At 33.7% G+C, this 16,506-nt stretch overlaps 1 protein-coding gene across 2 annotated transcripts in view; it reads left to right on the top strand.

Moving 5' to 3' along the window:
- Nucleotides 1-16,506, top strand: part of Csmd3 (CUB and Sushi multiple domains 3) — a 1,090,649-nt gene that overhangs the window by 343,006 nt on the left and 731,137 nt on the right. The gene's annotated exons all lie outside the window — the stretch shown is intronic.

Here is a 16,506-nt window from a genome sequence, read left to right on the forward strand (position 1 = left end):
ATACACACACACACACACATATATATATATATATACGTATAGACACCATTTCCATTGGATGGCACTTGCAAGCAGCAGTCACCATAGTTTTTTTTGTTTATGTTTTTGTTTTTTTGGTACTAGGGATTGAACACAGGTCCTTGCGCTTGTGAGGCAGGCCACCGAACCACTGAGCTAAATCCCCGGCCCAACCATAGTTTTTATCATACCTTATAAAGCCACTCATGAAAGATGACTTCCAGAACTGCTTCAGAAAATGGCAATGATGAGATAAGTGTGTTCAGAGAAAGGGGGAGTATCTTGAGTGGGCTTAATGACAATCTGTCATTTTTGTAATATAATTTTAAATTTAAATACCTTGTATCATTTGATCGATTTTTGTACATATCTAAATTTGAAGAGCTCAATTCCTCTCATTCCATTGCTTCTGCTTCTAAAATTAATATCTGTTTGGAAGATAATTACTATATATTGAAGATGGAATTTTAAAAATTCCATCTAATATATGAAATATAGGAATATCAGTTATTGCCATATGTAAATATTTCATATGTAGTAGTACTAATACCAAAATTCTGTTATTTTACATGATTTTTAGTGCTAATTTGTGATTTAGATAATTGTGGATGACTAATAGTATAATTCCATGAATGTTTAAGAGTTGTAGTAAATAAATATTCTGGTAATTTTCTAACTATAAAGAGCCACACATTGGTGTCTAGGACTCCCGATGGAGCTAATGAAGAAACATTTGTTTGAGTGAAAGACGGAATTTTCTTTATTTAAATGTAAATTGAAATTAACCTTTCTAGTCCATACAATTTTCAATTTTAGACTACATTTTATTTTGCAATTCTATAATTGATTGGCTGGTCATCAAGACATGGTATGGGTCTGACATACTAAGAGTCAATATTCTAAAATAAATTAGTATTTATATTTTATTTATTTAAATAAGTTTCAAAAACTAAAAAATGAATACTGAAATTGTATAATGTGCAGAGAATGAGGTATTTTGGATTACAAATTGCTGTACAATCATATGAGGAAGAAACTTCTCAAACACTGAAAACTGAAGTGACCTATCCAGAACACCATCTCAGGGAAAGTATTCTAAACTTAGCAAAGAGTAAGCGCAGGGGCCTGAGCGCAGCAAACATAAATGTCAGTGTGGCCGAAGGAGAATAGCAGAGGTAAAATTACATTGTGGGAAATAAGGTATAAGGTTTCACAAAGACCAAAAGTTCCATACATTCTAAGGTCTGGTCAAGGAGTCCAAATTTCATTTCAAGTTTTAAAAGTTAAGCATTATATTACAATTATTGATTGATGTATGTTGAACTATCCTTGCATCCCTGGGATAAATCCAATTTGGTTAGCATTTCTGATCTTCTTGATGATCTTCTGCATTGTTTGTCAGTATCTTATTGAGGATTTTTGCTTCTATGTTCATTAGGGAGATTGGCCTGTAGTTCTCTTTTTTGATTGGGTCTTTCCCTAGTTTTGGAATCAAAGTAATACTTGCTTCCAGGAATGCATGTGGAAGTATTGCTTCCCTTTCAATTTCACTGAAGAGTTTAAGAGTAGTGGTGACAGTTCTTCTCTAAATGTCTTGTAGAATTCAGCAGTAAAGCATTGGGCCCTGGGCTTTTCTATGTTAGTAATGTTTTGTTTACATTTTAAATTTCACCGAATATAATTGGGGTGTTTAGACTTTTTATATTTTTGTTCAACTTTGGAAGTTTGTATGTATCTAGGAATCTGCCCATTTCTTCTCTATTTTCCTTTTTCTTAAAGTACAGGTTTTCAAAATAGGTACTGATGATCCTTTGGATTTCTGCTGGATGTTGTGACTTTTTCATTCCTAATTTCAAGAAATGAAGCCTCTTCTTTCCTTTTTGATAAGGTTGGCTCAGGGTTTATCAATTTTATTCTTTTATTCTTGGTTTTTTTTTTTTTTGTATTGTTCTTAGTCTCCATTCCATTCATTTCTGCTCCGAACTGTATTCCTCTCTTGTATAAGGTTTCGGTTTGTCTTACTCTTTTTGTAGAAGCTTAAGGTTAAGCATTAGGTTATTTGGGCTTTCTATTTTCCTAGTATGGGCATTTACTGCTATGAATTTCCCTCACTGAACTGCTTTCATTGTGTCCCATAGATTCCTATATATGGTATCGTAGAAACTAATTTCTTCTTTAATTTCCTCTGTGGATGTTCAGCACGGTGTTAATTTCCATTACAGTGACTCATTGGTTGTAAAAGTACAATGTTTTGACCTTACATGAAGAGCAACATGTACAAGTGCTCAATAGAATCTGAGTTGAGTACTGTGGGGTCTAAGTGACATCATTGGTACCTTTCTGAAATCAGAAAAATATTAACAAAATCATGATTGTATTTCAGAAGCAGGATAAGCTTTGCAAATTAATTGGACTTCTGGTAATAAGTACAGAGAATTAATTCAGCGACTCAAATGTTTAGTCAGCTAGTTTGTGATGATGCCATTCCATGTGGTGTTGAAGAACTTGGTTGTATAGGGAACATTAAAGTTCTGATATTGACATATTAGGTTTGAGAAACTTATTAGGAGCCCAAGTGGACATAAGTAGATAACTATGTAGCCTTAAAAGAAACATAGACATGGAATATAAGCTAACTGCTTTAATCTCTGCTTTGCTTCACTGGTGCATAATATAACTAGGATGCTGCTCAGTTTCCATCATTGAAGGCTTTCTTTCTGACACTGGCATTCAGTACTTTTCAAAACCTGCAAAACAGGTTGCTACTATAGAAGGCTCTATATTGATAGCTTCTGTTGCTTGAATTTTCTTAGTGTACACAAAGTATTACTTCATGTACTATTTCTGCTGATATGGACTTAAGATAAAGTGGATAATGAAAGATGAGTGTATCCTCCCCAATGCTCATAAAAAATATGAACTTTATACTGTTGGGTGTTACTTACTTTCTCAGTCAACTGGATGAACACTATTTGGACAATAGTGTGTTCTTTTCTTTCAGATCTGGGAGATCCCTTTACTGGGCCCTCCTGCCTTTTTTTTCATAACTTTTTTAGCTGTCACAGATTTTACAACTGCTTCCCATGATGTCTTCTGTGATTTGCTAACTTCTGCTTGGTACTTGACAAGGCTCGCCCTCAAATTACAAGGACACTCCTTTCAGTGCCCTCGATAACAATGGTAAATGCCTTTCCTCTTTTATGGAGAGGTAAAGATTTAGGGACAAACAAGTATACTTAAGAAATTCTGGTATACCTCAGAAATCTAGGGAGGATTTAGCTCAGTGGTTGTGCTGTCTACCTCGTAAGCACAAGATTCGGAGTACCGAGTTCGATCCCCGTTACCAAAAAAACCAAAAAACCAAACAAAAAAAAAGAGAGAAAGAAATCTGTTTCCTCCTTTATAGATTTTAGATATATAAGAAATACTACTTTCCCTAATTCTTGCTCTGAAATTGGAACTTTTTTTTTTGAGACAGAGTCTCACTATGAAGTTGAGACTGACCTTGAACTCACTATGTAGCCCAGGGTGGTCTCGAACTCACAGCAATCCTCCTGGCTCAGCCTTCAGAGTGCTGGGATTACAGGTGTGCGCCACCACACACAGCCTGAAATTGGAATTTAGGGTTTTTTTTGGGGGGGGGATACCAGGGATCGAACTCAGATCCTTGTGCTTGCGAGGCAGGCGGCGGAACCACTGAGCTAAATCCCCGACCCTATGAAATTGGAATTTAAATGATAAAGTACACTATACTCTGATGTGGATTATAATTCTATTATATAGTTCACATTATTTTATGCAAGTCTGAAAAAATCAATAGAAAAACTAGGACTGCAATTATAGACTTGACAGTCAACAAAGTAAGTGTGATACTGAAAGCCCGGAGGCATGGTGAAAATATCTTGATGGAGTGTACTTGGTCAGAAAAGAAGGTGTCCCATGATTAAGTTTCGTGTCACTAGATCAAACGTTAGATAATGGGAGTATTAACCAAATTGTGACGAGTAGCTAAGAGACAGAAGGAAACCTAGACAGTACTGCAGTCATAAAATTGTGCTAAAAATATGACAAACTGTCTTAATCCCACTGAGAAAAATATACCATTTTGGGATAAGAAAGAAATGAGGCAGGCAAGGTTGGTCAATTTATTCAGCTTTGACAGTAACAGTATTTGTGGATTTGTATGTTTCATTAATAGGAATGTACACCTAATGAAATGATATAATTTTAAGAAAGATGAAGCTTAAACTGAAGAAAAATTAAGGTAATACAGTGCAGCAGATGGATGTCGGTAGGCTTTCTGTAACTACAAAGAACAAAAGGGCAGTCAGAGAAGAAGGCAAAGAAGATATGCCCATATTTCAATTCAAGATTTCTCTCCTCTCTCTCTCTTCCTAACAAGGCTCTGAATTAATAATCTATTTTTACCGGGTTGATGGGTTGGGTTGAAATCGAGGCAAGCCTGTTTAGCAGTATTGGTTGTTAACTTGTAATAAAATGAAGCCTAGTCTATTGATACATTATCAGAAGTTTCGTTAACTTTAAAAATTTACTTGAAACATGAATGTTATAGGGTCAAATAATTCAGCAAGTCATGAAATCCCATGATTCCTAAAACTGTATACAAATAAGGGAGAATGCTGATTTCTTTTCAACATTTTGTCTGTCATATACATATACAGCATTATTTTATGCTAGAAACCAAATGTTTTTAACACCTCTTTTAGTTGTAGAGTAAAACAAATATGAATCAACATAGATCATTAGAATACCAGTATTGGTTATAAAATATAATTCTATTTTTCTTATAATGAATGAAGCATATTTGTAGACTTAGCCCTTTTCAAAATTTGAATTCAAATTCTACTAAATATATTCTTTACTTACAGATACCTAATTTCTCTTTTCCCTTTAAATGTAAGTTTTTCAGATTGAAAAGTGATCTGGAGAAATTAACTTATCCCAACAGAAAATGTTATCCCTAATTTAATACCTAAAGAACCAAAACAGCAAGAACTAAAATATTTGAATACTTTGTTTTCAGCAGAATTTTAAAGAAATGAAGATTCATAGACAAATCTAATTCCCATTAGGGAGTTAGAGCTTACAGACAAATGTTTAAAACTTACAGACAAATGTTTACCTGTTTAAATATGTAGGTGCTATAAAATTAGCACTCACTGAAATTTTACTAGGTCCATAAAAATTTATTCAAAGTTACAATATCTAACCTCTTAATAGGTAACTGAAATAATCTTTGACAAGTTGCTAGAAATAATCTTCAAATTCACTATAAATTGAGAGTGAAGTCCTGAAAAATCCCATTAAGATAGTTTACTATTGACATACCATCTTGTCACATTTGGTCTTTTCCTTGATGGGGAAAAAAGTGACGTGCTTTTTTTTGGAAGGTTAGGTGTTGACATTTAATGTAATTCAGCATGTGTTTACTTTTACTGAGCATCCATTGTGTGCTCATCCCATAAGCAATGTGATGAATTTCAAATGGAGTCCTGACCTTCAGGAAATTGTAACACAATTAAGTGACCAAAGTGGCCAATAATGTCTTCATTGAAGATCTAGCATTTCCTCACTAAGTTAGTGCACTGTAATTAAAAATCTTCAAATTATATTCACATTGTGCATGGTCATTAAACAGTTGTGTATGAAGTTTATGTGCATAATTTTTTGTGTGCGTAAAAGTATCTGAAAAAGATTCCAGGAGACAGTGAAATTTACACATAGAGATTTTTAGTAAAATATTCACTTAATTTTCTTAATACACACATAAAATATCATTCTATAAAAGCTTTATTTTTGATACAATGGAGACCTGAGATGTACATAATTTGACACATATCAAAATGTGCATTTACCAAATACTAAAGTATCACATTTGGAGATACTGGAACTTGTTGAAAAAAAAAATTACCTCATTTGTAATCAGAAATAGAATAGACAATAATTTGTTTATTCCGAACATGTGCTGTTCTCCCTGGAAGTGGTAGGTGGAATGAAATGGCTCTTAGAGTAGCCTCCCGGGCCAAACCAACCAACAGCACATTTGTCCATATGAGGCAGAAATATGCCATTTACTTAGAAAGCATCAGGTTTAAAAGAGTTACCACATTTTCAGTACTGTGTGGGAAAATTGTAGAGAATTTTTCACATTTAATGTTGAACCTTTTTCCTTAATCGTTGAAATGAAGTTGGAAGATGATAATTTGGAAATAATCCCAAAGCACAACACCCTCTTTCTCACTTCCCTTCTCCCACCAAATGTTTTAGCACTGTTGCTAGATCTGGAAACTACATTCTTTTGCAGAATTTTAAACTTCTAAAAAATGAGACTATATAAGACTATTCCAATGTTGTATAGTTTGAAGAATCATGGGTCCATAGGTAATGTATTTTGATTTGCATGTTTATGGTGACTTACACACTTAATGATTTTAATTGAAAGTGACTTTGTGCATATGTATTTAAACATGTCCAGCCCTAAGACAACCACATTCACAGTGTAATCACTCTGGGCACAAATCATGAACCTAAAAATATTCTCTTGGTTTCTACAAGTTTAAAACGAATTTACAGACATCTACAAATATATATATATATATATTTATATACTATATATATTTAAAATATTTAATTTTCAACACTGTTTGGTAAAGCTTGATATGAACATCCTGACTCTGACATGTGTGATTTTTACATCACTAGAACAGTTGGATAATTTTTTAATGCCACTTTCTCATTTAAGATATGGCAGTCTTTTTGTTTCTGATAATTGCATCTGAACTTGGCTTATATATCGATCACCAAACATACATAATTTATTTCTGTGGGTAACTGAATGTGCAGTGTAGAATACGAATATGTGGTCAACAATGTAATTACACATCTTAAATTGGATGGGTTTAAAAGTTTATAGAATCAATAGATGCCCTCTTTTCATTGTTTTGGCATTATTTTTCATCTCATTAATAATACACACATATGGTATGTATAGATGTACACACATATACACACATCTATAATATATGCAGTAATACAAGACAGATGTATGCATTATTTCTCAAATGTATTACTTTAAGTGCATAAACTTGCCCAGTTTGTTTTGGTAACCTTATGTATTATCAATTTTAATTTTTTAATATCCATTAAAGTTGAGTGTAAATGAAATAATACTTCTTTCATATCCTCTAGAGATAAATGAGTGTATCTACTTGTGAATAATGGAAGTGCTCTCAAGCAAATGTTATTTTATCTACTAAGAATCTTTTGTAAGAGGAGGTGTGCTGGATACCATAAGCAATATTCTGTAATGTGAAATGGCTTGGTCCTTTCTGAATCATACACTCTGAATTGTATGTGTATGGAAATATTATACACCTATATAATTCGTGAAAATATTCTTTCAAGTTCAATTCATTTGGATTAAAAACAGGAAATATTGAAAATTACTTCTATTAAATTTTTATATTTTTAATCTTCCTTTAAAAAATGTGGTAGTATCAAAAATTACGTATTTGGGCCGGGGATTTAGCTCAGTGGTTCGGTGGCCTGCCTTGCAAGTGCAAGGACCAGAGTTCAATCCCCTGAACAAACAAACAAAAAAAAATTACATATTTAAAGAGTTCTGTACAATTGAATATGTCAACATAAAAAATGAAGCAAAGAATATAGGTTGGCATTTTATTGTAGAGATTTTCTATTTATTTACTGGCCTGATGTTGTTCTTTGTGTGTATTATGTTTGTATGTTTCTCAGTCTTAAAAAATGTAGTCATTTTTGTCAGTTGCTCTGTCAACATTATGTAAGTAAAATACAATTCTGTACTGAGCAGTGGTTAGTTCATTCTTTATATTAGTGCAGCTCAATTGCATATTAGAAGCTCTGAACACTCACTCTAAGGTATCTCTGTTACTTTTGGTGAGTTCAGACAAAAACAAAAGCTGGAGAGTTTATCACTTCTATTAGAGACTACTAATTAAATTTAATCTAACCTTACTGGCTTTAAGAATGTAATACAGAACATGCTGAGAGAAAATCTTTATGCTTGTAGAGTTTGAAGACTATTAAGTCAACTTAGGTTAATTATTTTTCACACCATTTTAGTTTCCAAACACAAAATAAAAAATGAAAGCACACATGGAATATGGGAGAACTTTGCTAAAGTTCTCCTTTGCCAAATCGACCATAGCTTTTACGTCACTGATATTGTCTTAACACTGTACCACAATGATATTACAGATCTATGGAGCCTACCTGACATGTAAAGTAATTATAAATAATAAATAAGATGCTGTATATTAAACTGATTCACGAAATGTTAAGGAATATGTTAATATTGACCCATATTTCTTTTTTAGTCCAAAGTATCTTTTCAGAACACGTTTCATGTTATGAAATATTCTTCAACATTTTAATATAGTTTTCATAAAAACATAAATTATTGTGAGCTGTAAAAAAGAAATATTCATAGAAAAGTTGTTTGTGTTCATTTTGAGCTACTTTTCTGCAGTAAGAAACATCTTATCAAACTACTCTCAAGAATATTATCTCATACTGGCTGCTATATCTGATTACCTAGGAAGAGTGCTTTTTCCTCTTTGGTTCATTGGATAAACACGAGTAGCAAAGAGGAGATAAATCTGTAAAACACAGCCTTAATTTCATAGAAAGTTAAGGTAATATTCTGAAACAGTATTATGCAACTTATTGGATCAGTTATGAGTCCAGGACCACTTGGTTTGCCTGCCAGTATACATGCGATTCACACACTAATCTATGTTGATTAGTCAGAGGGTCCAATGAATGTCACTAAACAATACTTAGTAATAATTTGTTCCACTATTCTATACCCATCTAGTGGCATATATTTAAGCATGCGTCAGAGATCAATTCTCCAAAAATTTCATAATTCTTGAAAAAACTACAAATAATTATTTTCTGATTGCTAGGATAATTACCTTGACTGTCAGCACAAGATACTTGCATTCATTTAAAAAAAATGATTGCAATTAATGAAATTCGTGACTATAAAAATGTAAGACTTCTTCACTGTTTGACATTTAAGTTTTTCTTTATGGTAAAGTTAAAAGTAAAAAAGAAATCCTGATTGTTCAGAAATTTTTTACAAGATTCAGGCAAAAAATATACTTACGATCTATGTGGTTGACTCTATCTGGAGCCAATTAGCTCCTTTGTTCTTGGCTACCTTGAAGACAAACATAATATTAGAATTAGTTTATTGCAAAATATTTAGTAATCAAATTCTGTGTGCCAAAACTATTTAATTACATCAGAGAACCAAACAGAGAAATCTTGGCCTCACAAGACATATTTTGGGTGAGACAATAAAGCACATAAGTAAATAAATGGGTAAATATATATCACAAATATCAGAAAAAATATAAACATAGAAAACATACAATATAAATACATAATATATAAATATATACTATATAAAAATCTATGGTAAGTGTTATAAAGTGCTAAATCCTAGTAGGGAAACAGTAGGGCTGGGTTGACAGGACAGGTATCCACATGAGCCCACATTCCTGGGTTCAGCCTCCCTGAAATCACCTGGTACTTTCTCATCTTCCTGAAGACCCAGCCTTGGTTGTTCCCTTTCCGCTGATCTCAGGCAACCAGATGGCCTAGCTAACCTGGCAGGGATACCTCGTGCCTGAGCTTAAATACCAGGTGGAGGGAGGCACAGGAGAATAGTCTTCCTAGTCCAAGGCTCTGTGGCATTGAGCCCAGCCGCAGTCTCCGTGGCCTCTCAGCTCTCCTCAGCGGAACGTGCCACTTTTAGACCCCCAAACTGCCCCTTCTCACCTTGTAAACCTGGCTTCATCACCAGCGAATCTCCTTCTCCTCTCGTCTGTAAATATGGCAGAAGCTGTGGAGAAGTCTTCCGAAGGGCCTGCTGAAGAAACATCAGGCAATTACGTCAGAGCCAACCAAATGCATTGACACATTTGACGACCTATAGAGCTCTTCTATGGGAGGGCTTAGCAGTAGATTGTCCAATCAGAGGTTGCATTCTTCGTCTTCAGGGGTGGGACCCCTTAATGACTGACAGAATTTTTTAAAAAAAGGACAAATTAGGAGAGAGCTGCTGTGGGCCCTGTGTAGCGCAAGACGTTCAGTCTCTGGGTGCGTTTCTCAGAGGAATACTCAGGAAACTCCTAGGAAGACTTTAAATTGAATCTTTTGTGAAGCCATCTCCATGAATAAGGTACTAAAAGACCATTTGTTCTGAGGATACAAAATGTCTGTGTTGAAATTACTTCAGGACAAGGTTGGCTGATTTGCTTATAAAACATTGAGCGTTAAATTCATTTCAGTCATTTAAAAGCAGGCAAAGATAAAAAAAAAAAAAAACTATCATTTACAGATGTTTAAACAAATGTTTTGGTTTAAAAATCAAGATAAGGCCCTGAAAAAAGTAAGACCCGTCTGTGTGAATCACTGCTAAGACGCATTCGCGCAGAAACAATTTCAAGGAGGAGAGGTTAATTGCGGCTCCGGGACTTCAGAAGTTTCCCTCCGTGGTGGCAGCTGGCCAGAGTGAGCTACTCACTTTACGACCCAAGGTGGGCAAGAAAGGGAGATGAACCTCTCATGGTGACTCCCCTGCGACTGCTTCCCACCTCCGGTCCCCCACTCCCATCGTCAGCTGCAAGGCCCCAGCTGGAAGCTTCCAGAAAATATTGTCAGGATTCGCAGTAAAAAGTTGATAATTAGAATTTCAACCTCTCCCTTTGTTTGTTTCTTTCTGAAATCAAAATGAATACAGTGTTTCTTGCTGGTCATGCACCTAGGTTGAATTTTCACGTTAGGAAGACCATGAAGACAGTTGTCATTTTCCTTATTTTCGCGGGTATATGTTCTGGAAACACCGCTGGCTCTGAGTGACTAGTTTGCATCAAATACTAGAAGTCTTCACAGTAGAACGTATTCATTTTTTGCATCAAATACTAGAAGTCTTCACAGTAGAACGTATTCATTTGTAAGATTAGTAGATTATAATTGCTTTAATTGTTAAATGTACTTCGTGTCTTTTGTTTGATTTGGAAGAATGTGATTAATGATTTTATTTTAGAAATTAAAATCACAGTGAAAGACTAGAGTAGAATTAGACTTTAGTGATATACATACCAGCTACTTTTACATATGTAAGAACGTACATTTAGTAGAAGAATTAATTTACTCCAAATAATCCCTAAGTTTGTGTTAGGACAAAACTGTGGACAATTATGTGACATATTTTGCTTGAAATGGATAAACTTATTCAAAACTGTACAACTGTGGAAAAAGCAAGGATTGAGTGTTATTTGTAGGAACTAATTTGAATTATTGTATTTCAGTTTTGCAGTAGATATTCAAACAAATGTGAGAAGATGACTGATCTAGATAATTCAAGTCTGTGTTTTTGTTTGTTTTTTTTTTTAACTCTTCATTTAGCACTGATTTAGAGTGTACTGGCACTATGTGTACTTTGTTTCCACTGTGTGGAACTTTGTCTCTTCACCTTTAAGGGATTACAAGGCATGTAGACAAATATTGATGTGATTTTGAGATCATGGTTCACAGAAGCAGTATAGCATCAAAAGGAAACCCAAGTTTCACAGTGACATTTGAACTGGATTTTCAAAATAAGTAGCAATTTGCCAAGCCAGTTCTACAAGAACTTCTTGTCAGATAAAACTTAACACAACATGAGCAAAAGGCAGGCTGAACATGGTGGTGTAGTGTTGTAATACCACTACGCAGGGAGGCTGACAGGAGGATCTTAAATTGAGGCCCAGCTTGAACTATTTAGAGACTTAGTGAGACCTTGTCTTAAAAATAAAATCTGAAATAAGGTCTCATCATGTAGTTTAGAAGGCAGGCCCCGAGTTCAATCCGCACTACCAGAACCAAAATAAAAACAGAGAAAATAAAGTCCAAAGGGTAATTGGGAAAAACTAAAGATGTGAAAGTGAGGTGAAAGACTGATGAGATCACATGCTGAGTAAATAAATATATATGTAACAGATTCAGCATATAAACACATGATTGGAAGTAAAAATATATTTTGGAGGTACGCATGATGATTCATTTAATTTATGAATAGGAAAAGCATAAACATCTCAGCATAAATGTTTATACAATCACAGTAAAATAATATAGAAAATACTGCATGACATATTTAGGAAAAAACTGTCGCAGTAGTATATAAAAGTTTCAGGTGTTAGTGCAAAAATAATTTATTCTAGTTGGTAACAAGGGCAATGTGCTTCAAAGTAAATTTATACATTTAAGCCAAACACTAATAACCTTGAAGATTTACAACTCAGAAACCTCCTCATGACTAGTGGTCCTCACCTGTTTTTCAGAAAATCTTATCAGTACTAGAGATCTAAGTGGCAGTTCTGAGTCACTTAGCAAGAACAAGGTAAAGGAATGGAGAGAATGAAGTAATTGCCCTCAGTGGGGGAGCAGCAAACAAGGCAAGGGTAGGTGAAATGTGTGAGAGAATTCAAACATTTCCCTTCCTGTTTGTATTCTCACATCCGGTCCTCACTCTCCTGCCCAATAACACATGGAGGAACTCAAGGCAGGTCTCTCACATAAGGTTGTTGGAAAAAACTTTTTTGAACGTCTTCTCCCTCTCTCTCTGTAATTTTTGTGTTGGCTTGGAAAGAGTCTGAAGCAGAGCAAATTCTTACCTCCTCTACTTAGCTCATTCTTAGTGACTATATCTAGAAGTATGCTTTGAAATACCTTTTATATGCATTAATGACTCATAACCATTGTGAGCTTAATAGCTGTCCTTGGGCTTCCAAGCACTGCAAAGAACATATCTAAAGCAGAGCTCCCACTCTTTGCTGAGAAATCTCCTCTGCCAGTCTTCTGTCTCATTTAAGAGCTCTCCACCTCTTCAGTTGCTTACACCAAAAATTTGCAGTCATTTTTTGATTCTATACTTTCTCACAAACTTGCTTGGCTCTAAACAGAATTAAATCAGAAAGCAACCTCACTATCCACTTCTACTACCAACAAATCCTTTGCCAACTATATCAGGAATTGCCCTGTAATTATTCAAATACAGTGTTCTTGCCCCCACTCTTGACAGCAACTCTATTCAATACATCAGCTCAAATCTGTATCAGATGCAAATCAAACTTCTCTTTCATCTACTAAAAATGTTTCACTAGCATCCCACTTAAGGAGAAGTATAATTACAGACCTGTACAATAACCCTGCAAGGTTCTTAACAATCTTCCAATATACTCTGTAATCACTGCCTTTCTCAGTCACTGCAAGGTAGCTACAGAGTCCAGCTAAAGTTTCTGCCTGCAAGTTCATGACTTCTCTTCCATCAAAATTATGTGCTAGGAGCCATTATCAGAAAGTGATACAGTTTACCATGCTTTGTACTATCACAGCACTTAGTTTCATTCATAGTGCTTATCGTTGTATGTCATGCTATTTACTATTTTGGATTTATTTTCTTCTTCAAATCAGAATATAAGCTCCTTGAGGGCACTATCTTGATCTACCACTACCTTGGAGGATACCTGTCACACATAAAATACTCAATTCATATTCATATGAGAATTTGACTGAAAAAATTCATTCTTGAATAAATTAAATGGAAAGTAATAAATTACTTTAATCAAAGTTTTTTATTTTAGAGTATGAATGTGTGTGTGTGTGTGTGTGTGTTAATTTATTTGATCTTTGTTGTCAACAATTTGGCCAATTCTTTAATCTCTTACTTTTTATTTAAACAGGTGTGATGTGATTTTTGTTCTCCCTCCTCCCTTCACTTTGAAATCACTCTACTCTTAAAATACATGAATAATATTATTTTTCTTCTTTCTTCTCCCAAAAGATAAAAACCCCAGAAAGATGTATGAAGGTTATGAGAAATACAGTTTATATGATCAGTATCCTAGAGAGGACATTATACTAATAAATATCTATCTATATAAATGTTTGACTATGTGTACATATGTTTATAAGAGTAGATATATATCATTTTATGAATATATATTACATATGCAATTATAAGCCAATTTTGGACAATTTAACTTTTATAAGTAATGTAAGCAATCTATATAATTGAGGGTCAACTTACTAAATGTTTCTTACCTGAAATTTGGTTATAGAGCATATAAATTACTAATACAAGTATTCATAAGAACATTTCCACAGAGAAATATGCTTATATTCAAATTTATAAACACATCCTTAACTAAAGCTCAGAAGGGAAAAATCCAAATATAATATGCTTACATTTTATTTTACTCTGGTAGCTATTTGTTAAATTCAAAAGTTTTTAATTTAAAGTATATCATAGAACACTATATTATAAAATGAATTTTAAAATAAATTATATTTTTAAAAATACATTTAGAGTATTCCCAAGGAAGAAAATTATATCTGAGTTGAAATATGGCACACAAGAAAAGCCATTCCCAGTTTGTCATGTTAATAATTATTAGCTTTAAAAAGGGAAAACAAAACAAAAGGGCATGAAGAAAATGGAAATATCCCAAAAGAAACAATGTTTTTTAACCATGTTTTTAACTTCTTATAAATTATGTCGAATTGTAGGTCGATATATAGGGCCAATTAAGAAGTGTAATCTTTGCATTGTATCCTCCCTAGGATTTTTTTCCTTCAAAGACTCCCAGTCAGGAGTTACCATCCTATCACTGGAGCAAAAAGTACAAAGATATTTCCACTGGACGCAGAAGCTACCAGAGAATAAAAACTCCTCACAACTTTTTCCCTTCACTAAGTGTGTAAGGGAAGGTGAAGAAGTTTACTAGGCTATCTGCCTATATTCTCTTTTACTTTATTATGCACATAAGTTGCCTTTTTTACTGATAATCTTGCTAATCTCAATCGCATAATATTCTCTTGAATGGGAGAGTGGGCACTCTATCAGTTTTTGCTCACAAATATGCTGCGTTTTCAATTGTGCTCTGCTTTTTGTAGATCAATCAGTTACATCTCTTTCAGTATTTATTTTTATGCAATAATCTTTCATAAACTGCACATTCTCTTCATAAAACAGTTTATATATAAGTGTTTTTGGTAAAATAGGTCAATGGTACCCTTGAGTAGATATTTGAAGACATTTCTTTCCAACTTTGAGTAAATCTGAAGCTGTTAATTTTTACTCCAGGAATATAAAAAGAAAGCTTCTGCTTAATTATAAAGGATTGGATATTTAACTTTGAATTGTTAATTCATAAGTAATTATATATTGCTTTCCTTAGAATAAGAAAAATGATGGGAAAGTTGAAAATTATATTTAACTATCCCATAAGTAAATATATATTGGCCATTTATTTTATGTTCAGTATTTACTATGGTCTTTAACTACAATGGTTCTGGGGCCAGGGATTTAGCTCAGTGGTTCCACTGCCTGCCTCACAAGCTCAAGGTCCCGAGTTCAATCCCTAGTACCCAAAATAATAAATTAAAAAAGTAAATAACTGCAGTAGTTCTAAAAATTGTGTATTGAGAAAAGACTAAGTCTAGGGCCAATGTAAATATTCATTGTATTCCATTAGTTCACTAAAAATGATAAATTAAATTTTTGGTCTCAAGTACATAAAGTGACTAAGTTACATATTTTACCTGACATTTGCCTTTTAATTCTTCCTCCTGAGGTCCGTATCAATTCAAAAGGCCCAGAGGGAAGTCATTATAAGCAATAATTTAATTGTGGCCCTGGAAATATATATATTTATATGTATAGAATGACACTTGAAGCTAATTCTTTTAATCATAAAAAGGATGATATTTTCTAGAACATTTAAAATAATGTCCTATCCATTCTTTTCAGATAGTACTTTATTTTGTCTAAGCACAAAAATTTCTGATTATTATTATTATCATTATTATCATTATTATTTATTTTGAGGTTTTTTTTTTTTGGTATCTGGGATCCAACTCAGGTCCTTGTGCTTGCGAGGCTGGTGGCAGAACCACTAAGCTAAATTTCCGGCCCAGATACTATTTTTCAATGTTGACAAGCAAACCAAAAATCTCTGAAAACTATTCTTGTTGTCCTACTGAAATGTAATTTATATATATATTTCCCTAATTAAGCATATGCTATCATGTATTTTGACAAAAGTTTGTAGTCACATAGTTACAATAAAAATACTGAACAATTCCTTTTTTTCAAGAAGCTACCTTATGACCCTTGCTAGTGACTTCCATTTCCTTCCCTTTAGCACTGGCCAACTACTTTGTTAATTTCTATTAAAATAGTCTTGCCTTTTTTCAGGACATCACAGAAAAATCATAAACTATGAATCCACATGGTGTACAGTGTGTGGGTTTCTCACTTCGGTGTCTTGAGATTCATCTAGTTTCTTACATGTAGTTTATTCCTTTCTCTTGGTGAGTAGTGCCCAATTGTAAGAATATAAAACAATCAGTTATTTATTGACAGTTGTGGAGTTT

The sequence above is a fragment of the Fukomys damarensis genome, unplaced genomic scaffold (assembly GCF_012274545.1).
Source record: "Fukomys damarensis isolate Sample0158 unplaced genomic scaffold, DMR_v1.0_HiC HiC_scaffold_5, whole genome shotgun sequence".
NCBI classification, from domain to species: Eukaryota; Metazoa; Chordata; class Mammalia; order Rodentia; family Bathyergidae; genus Fukomys; species Fukomys damarensis.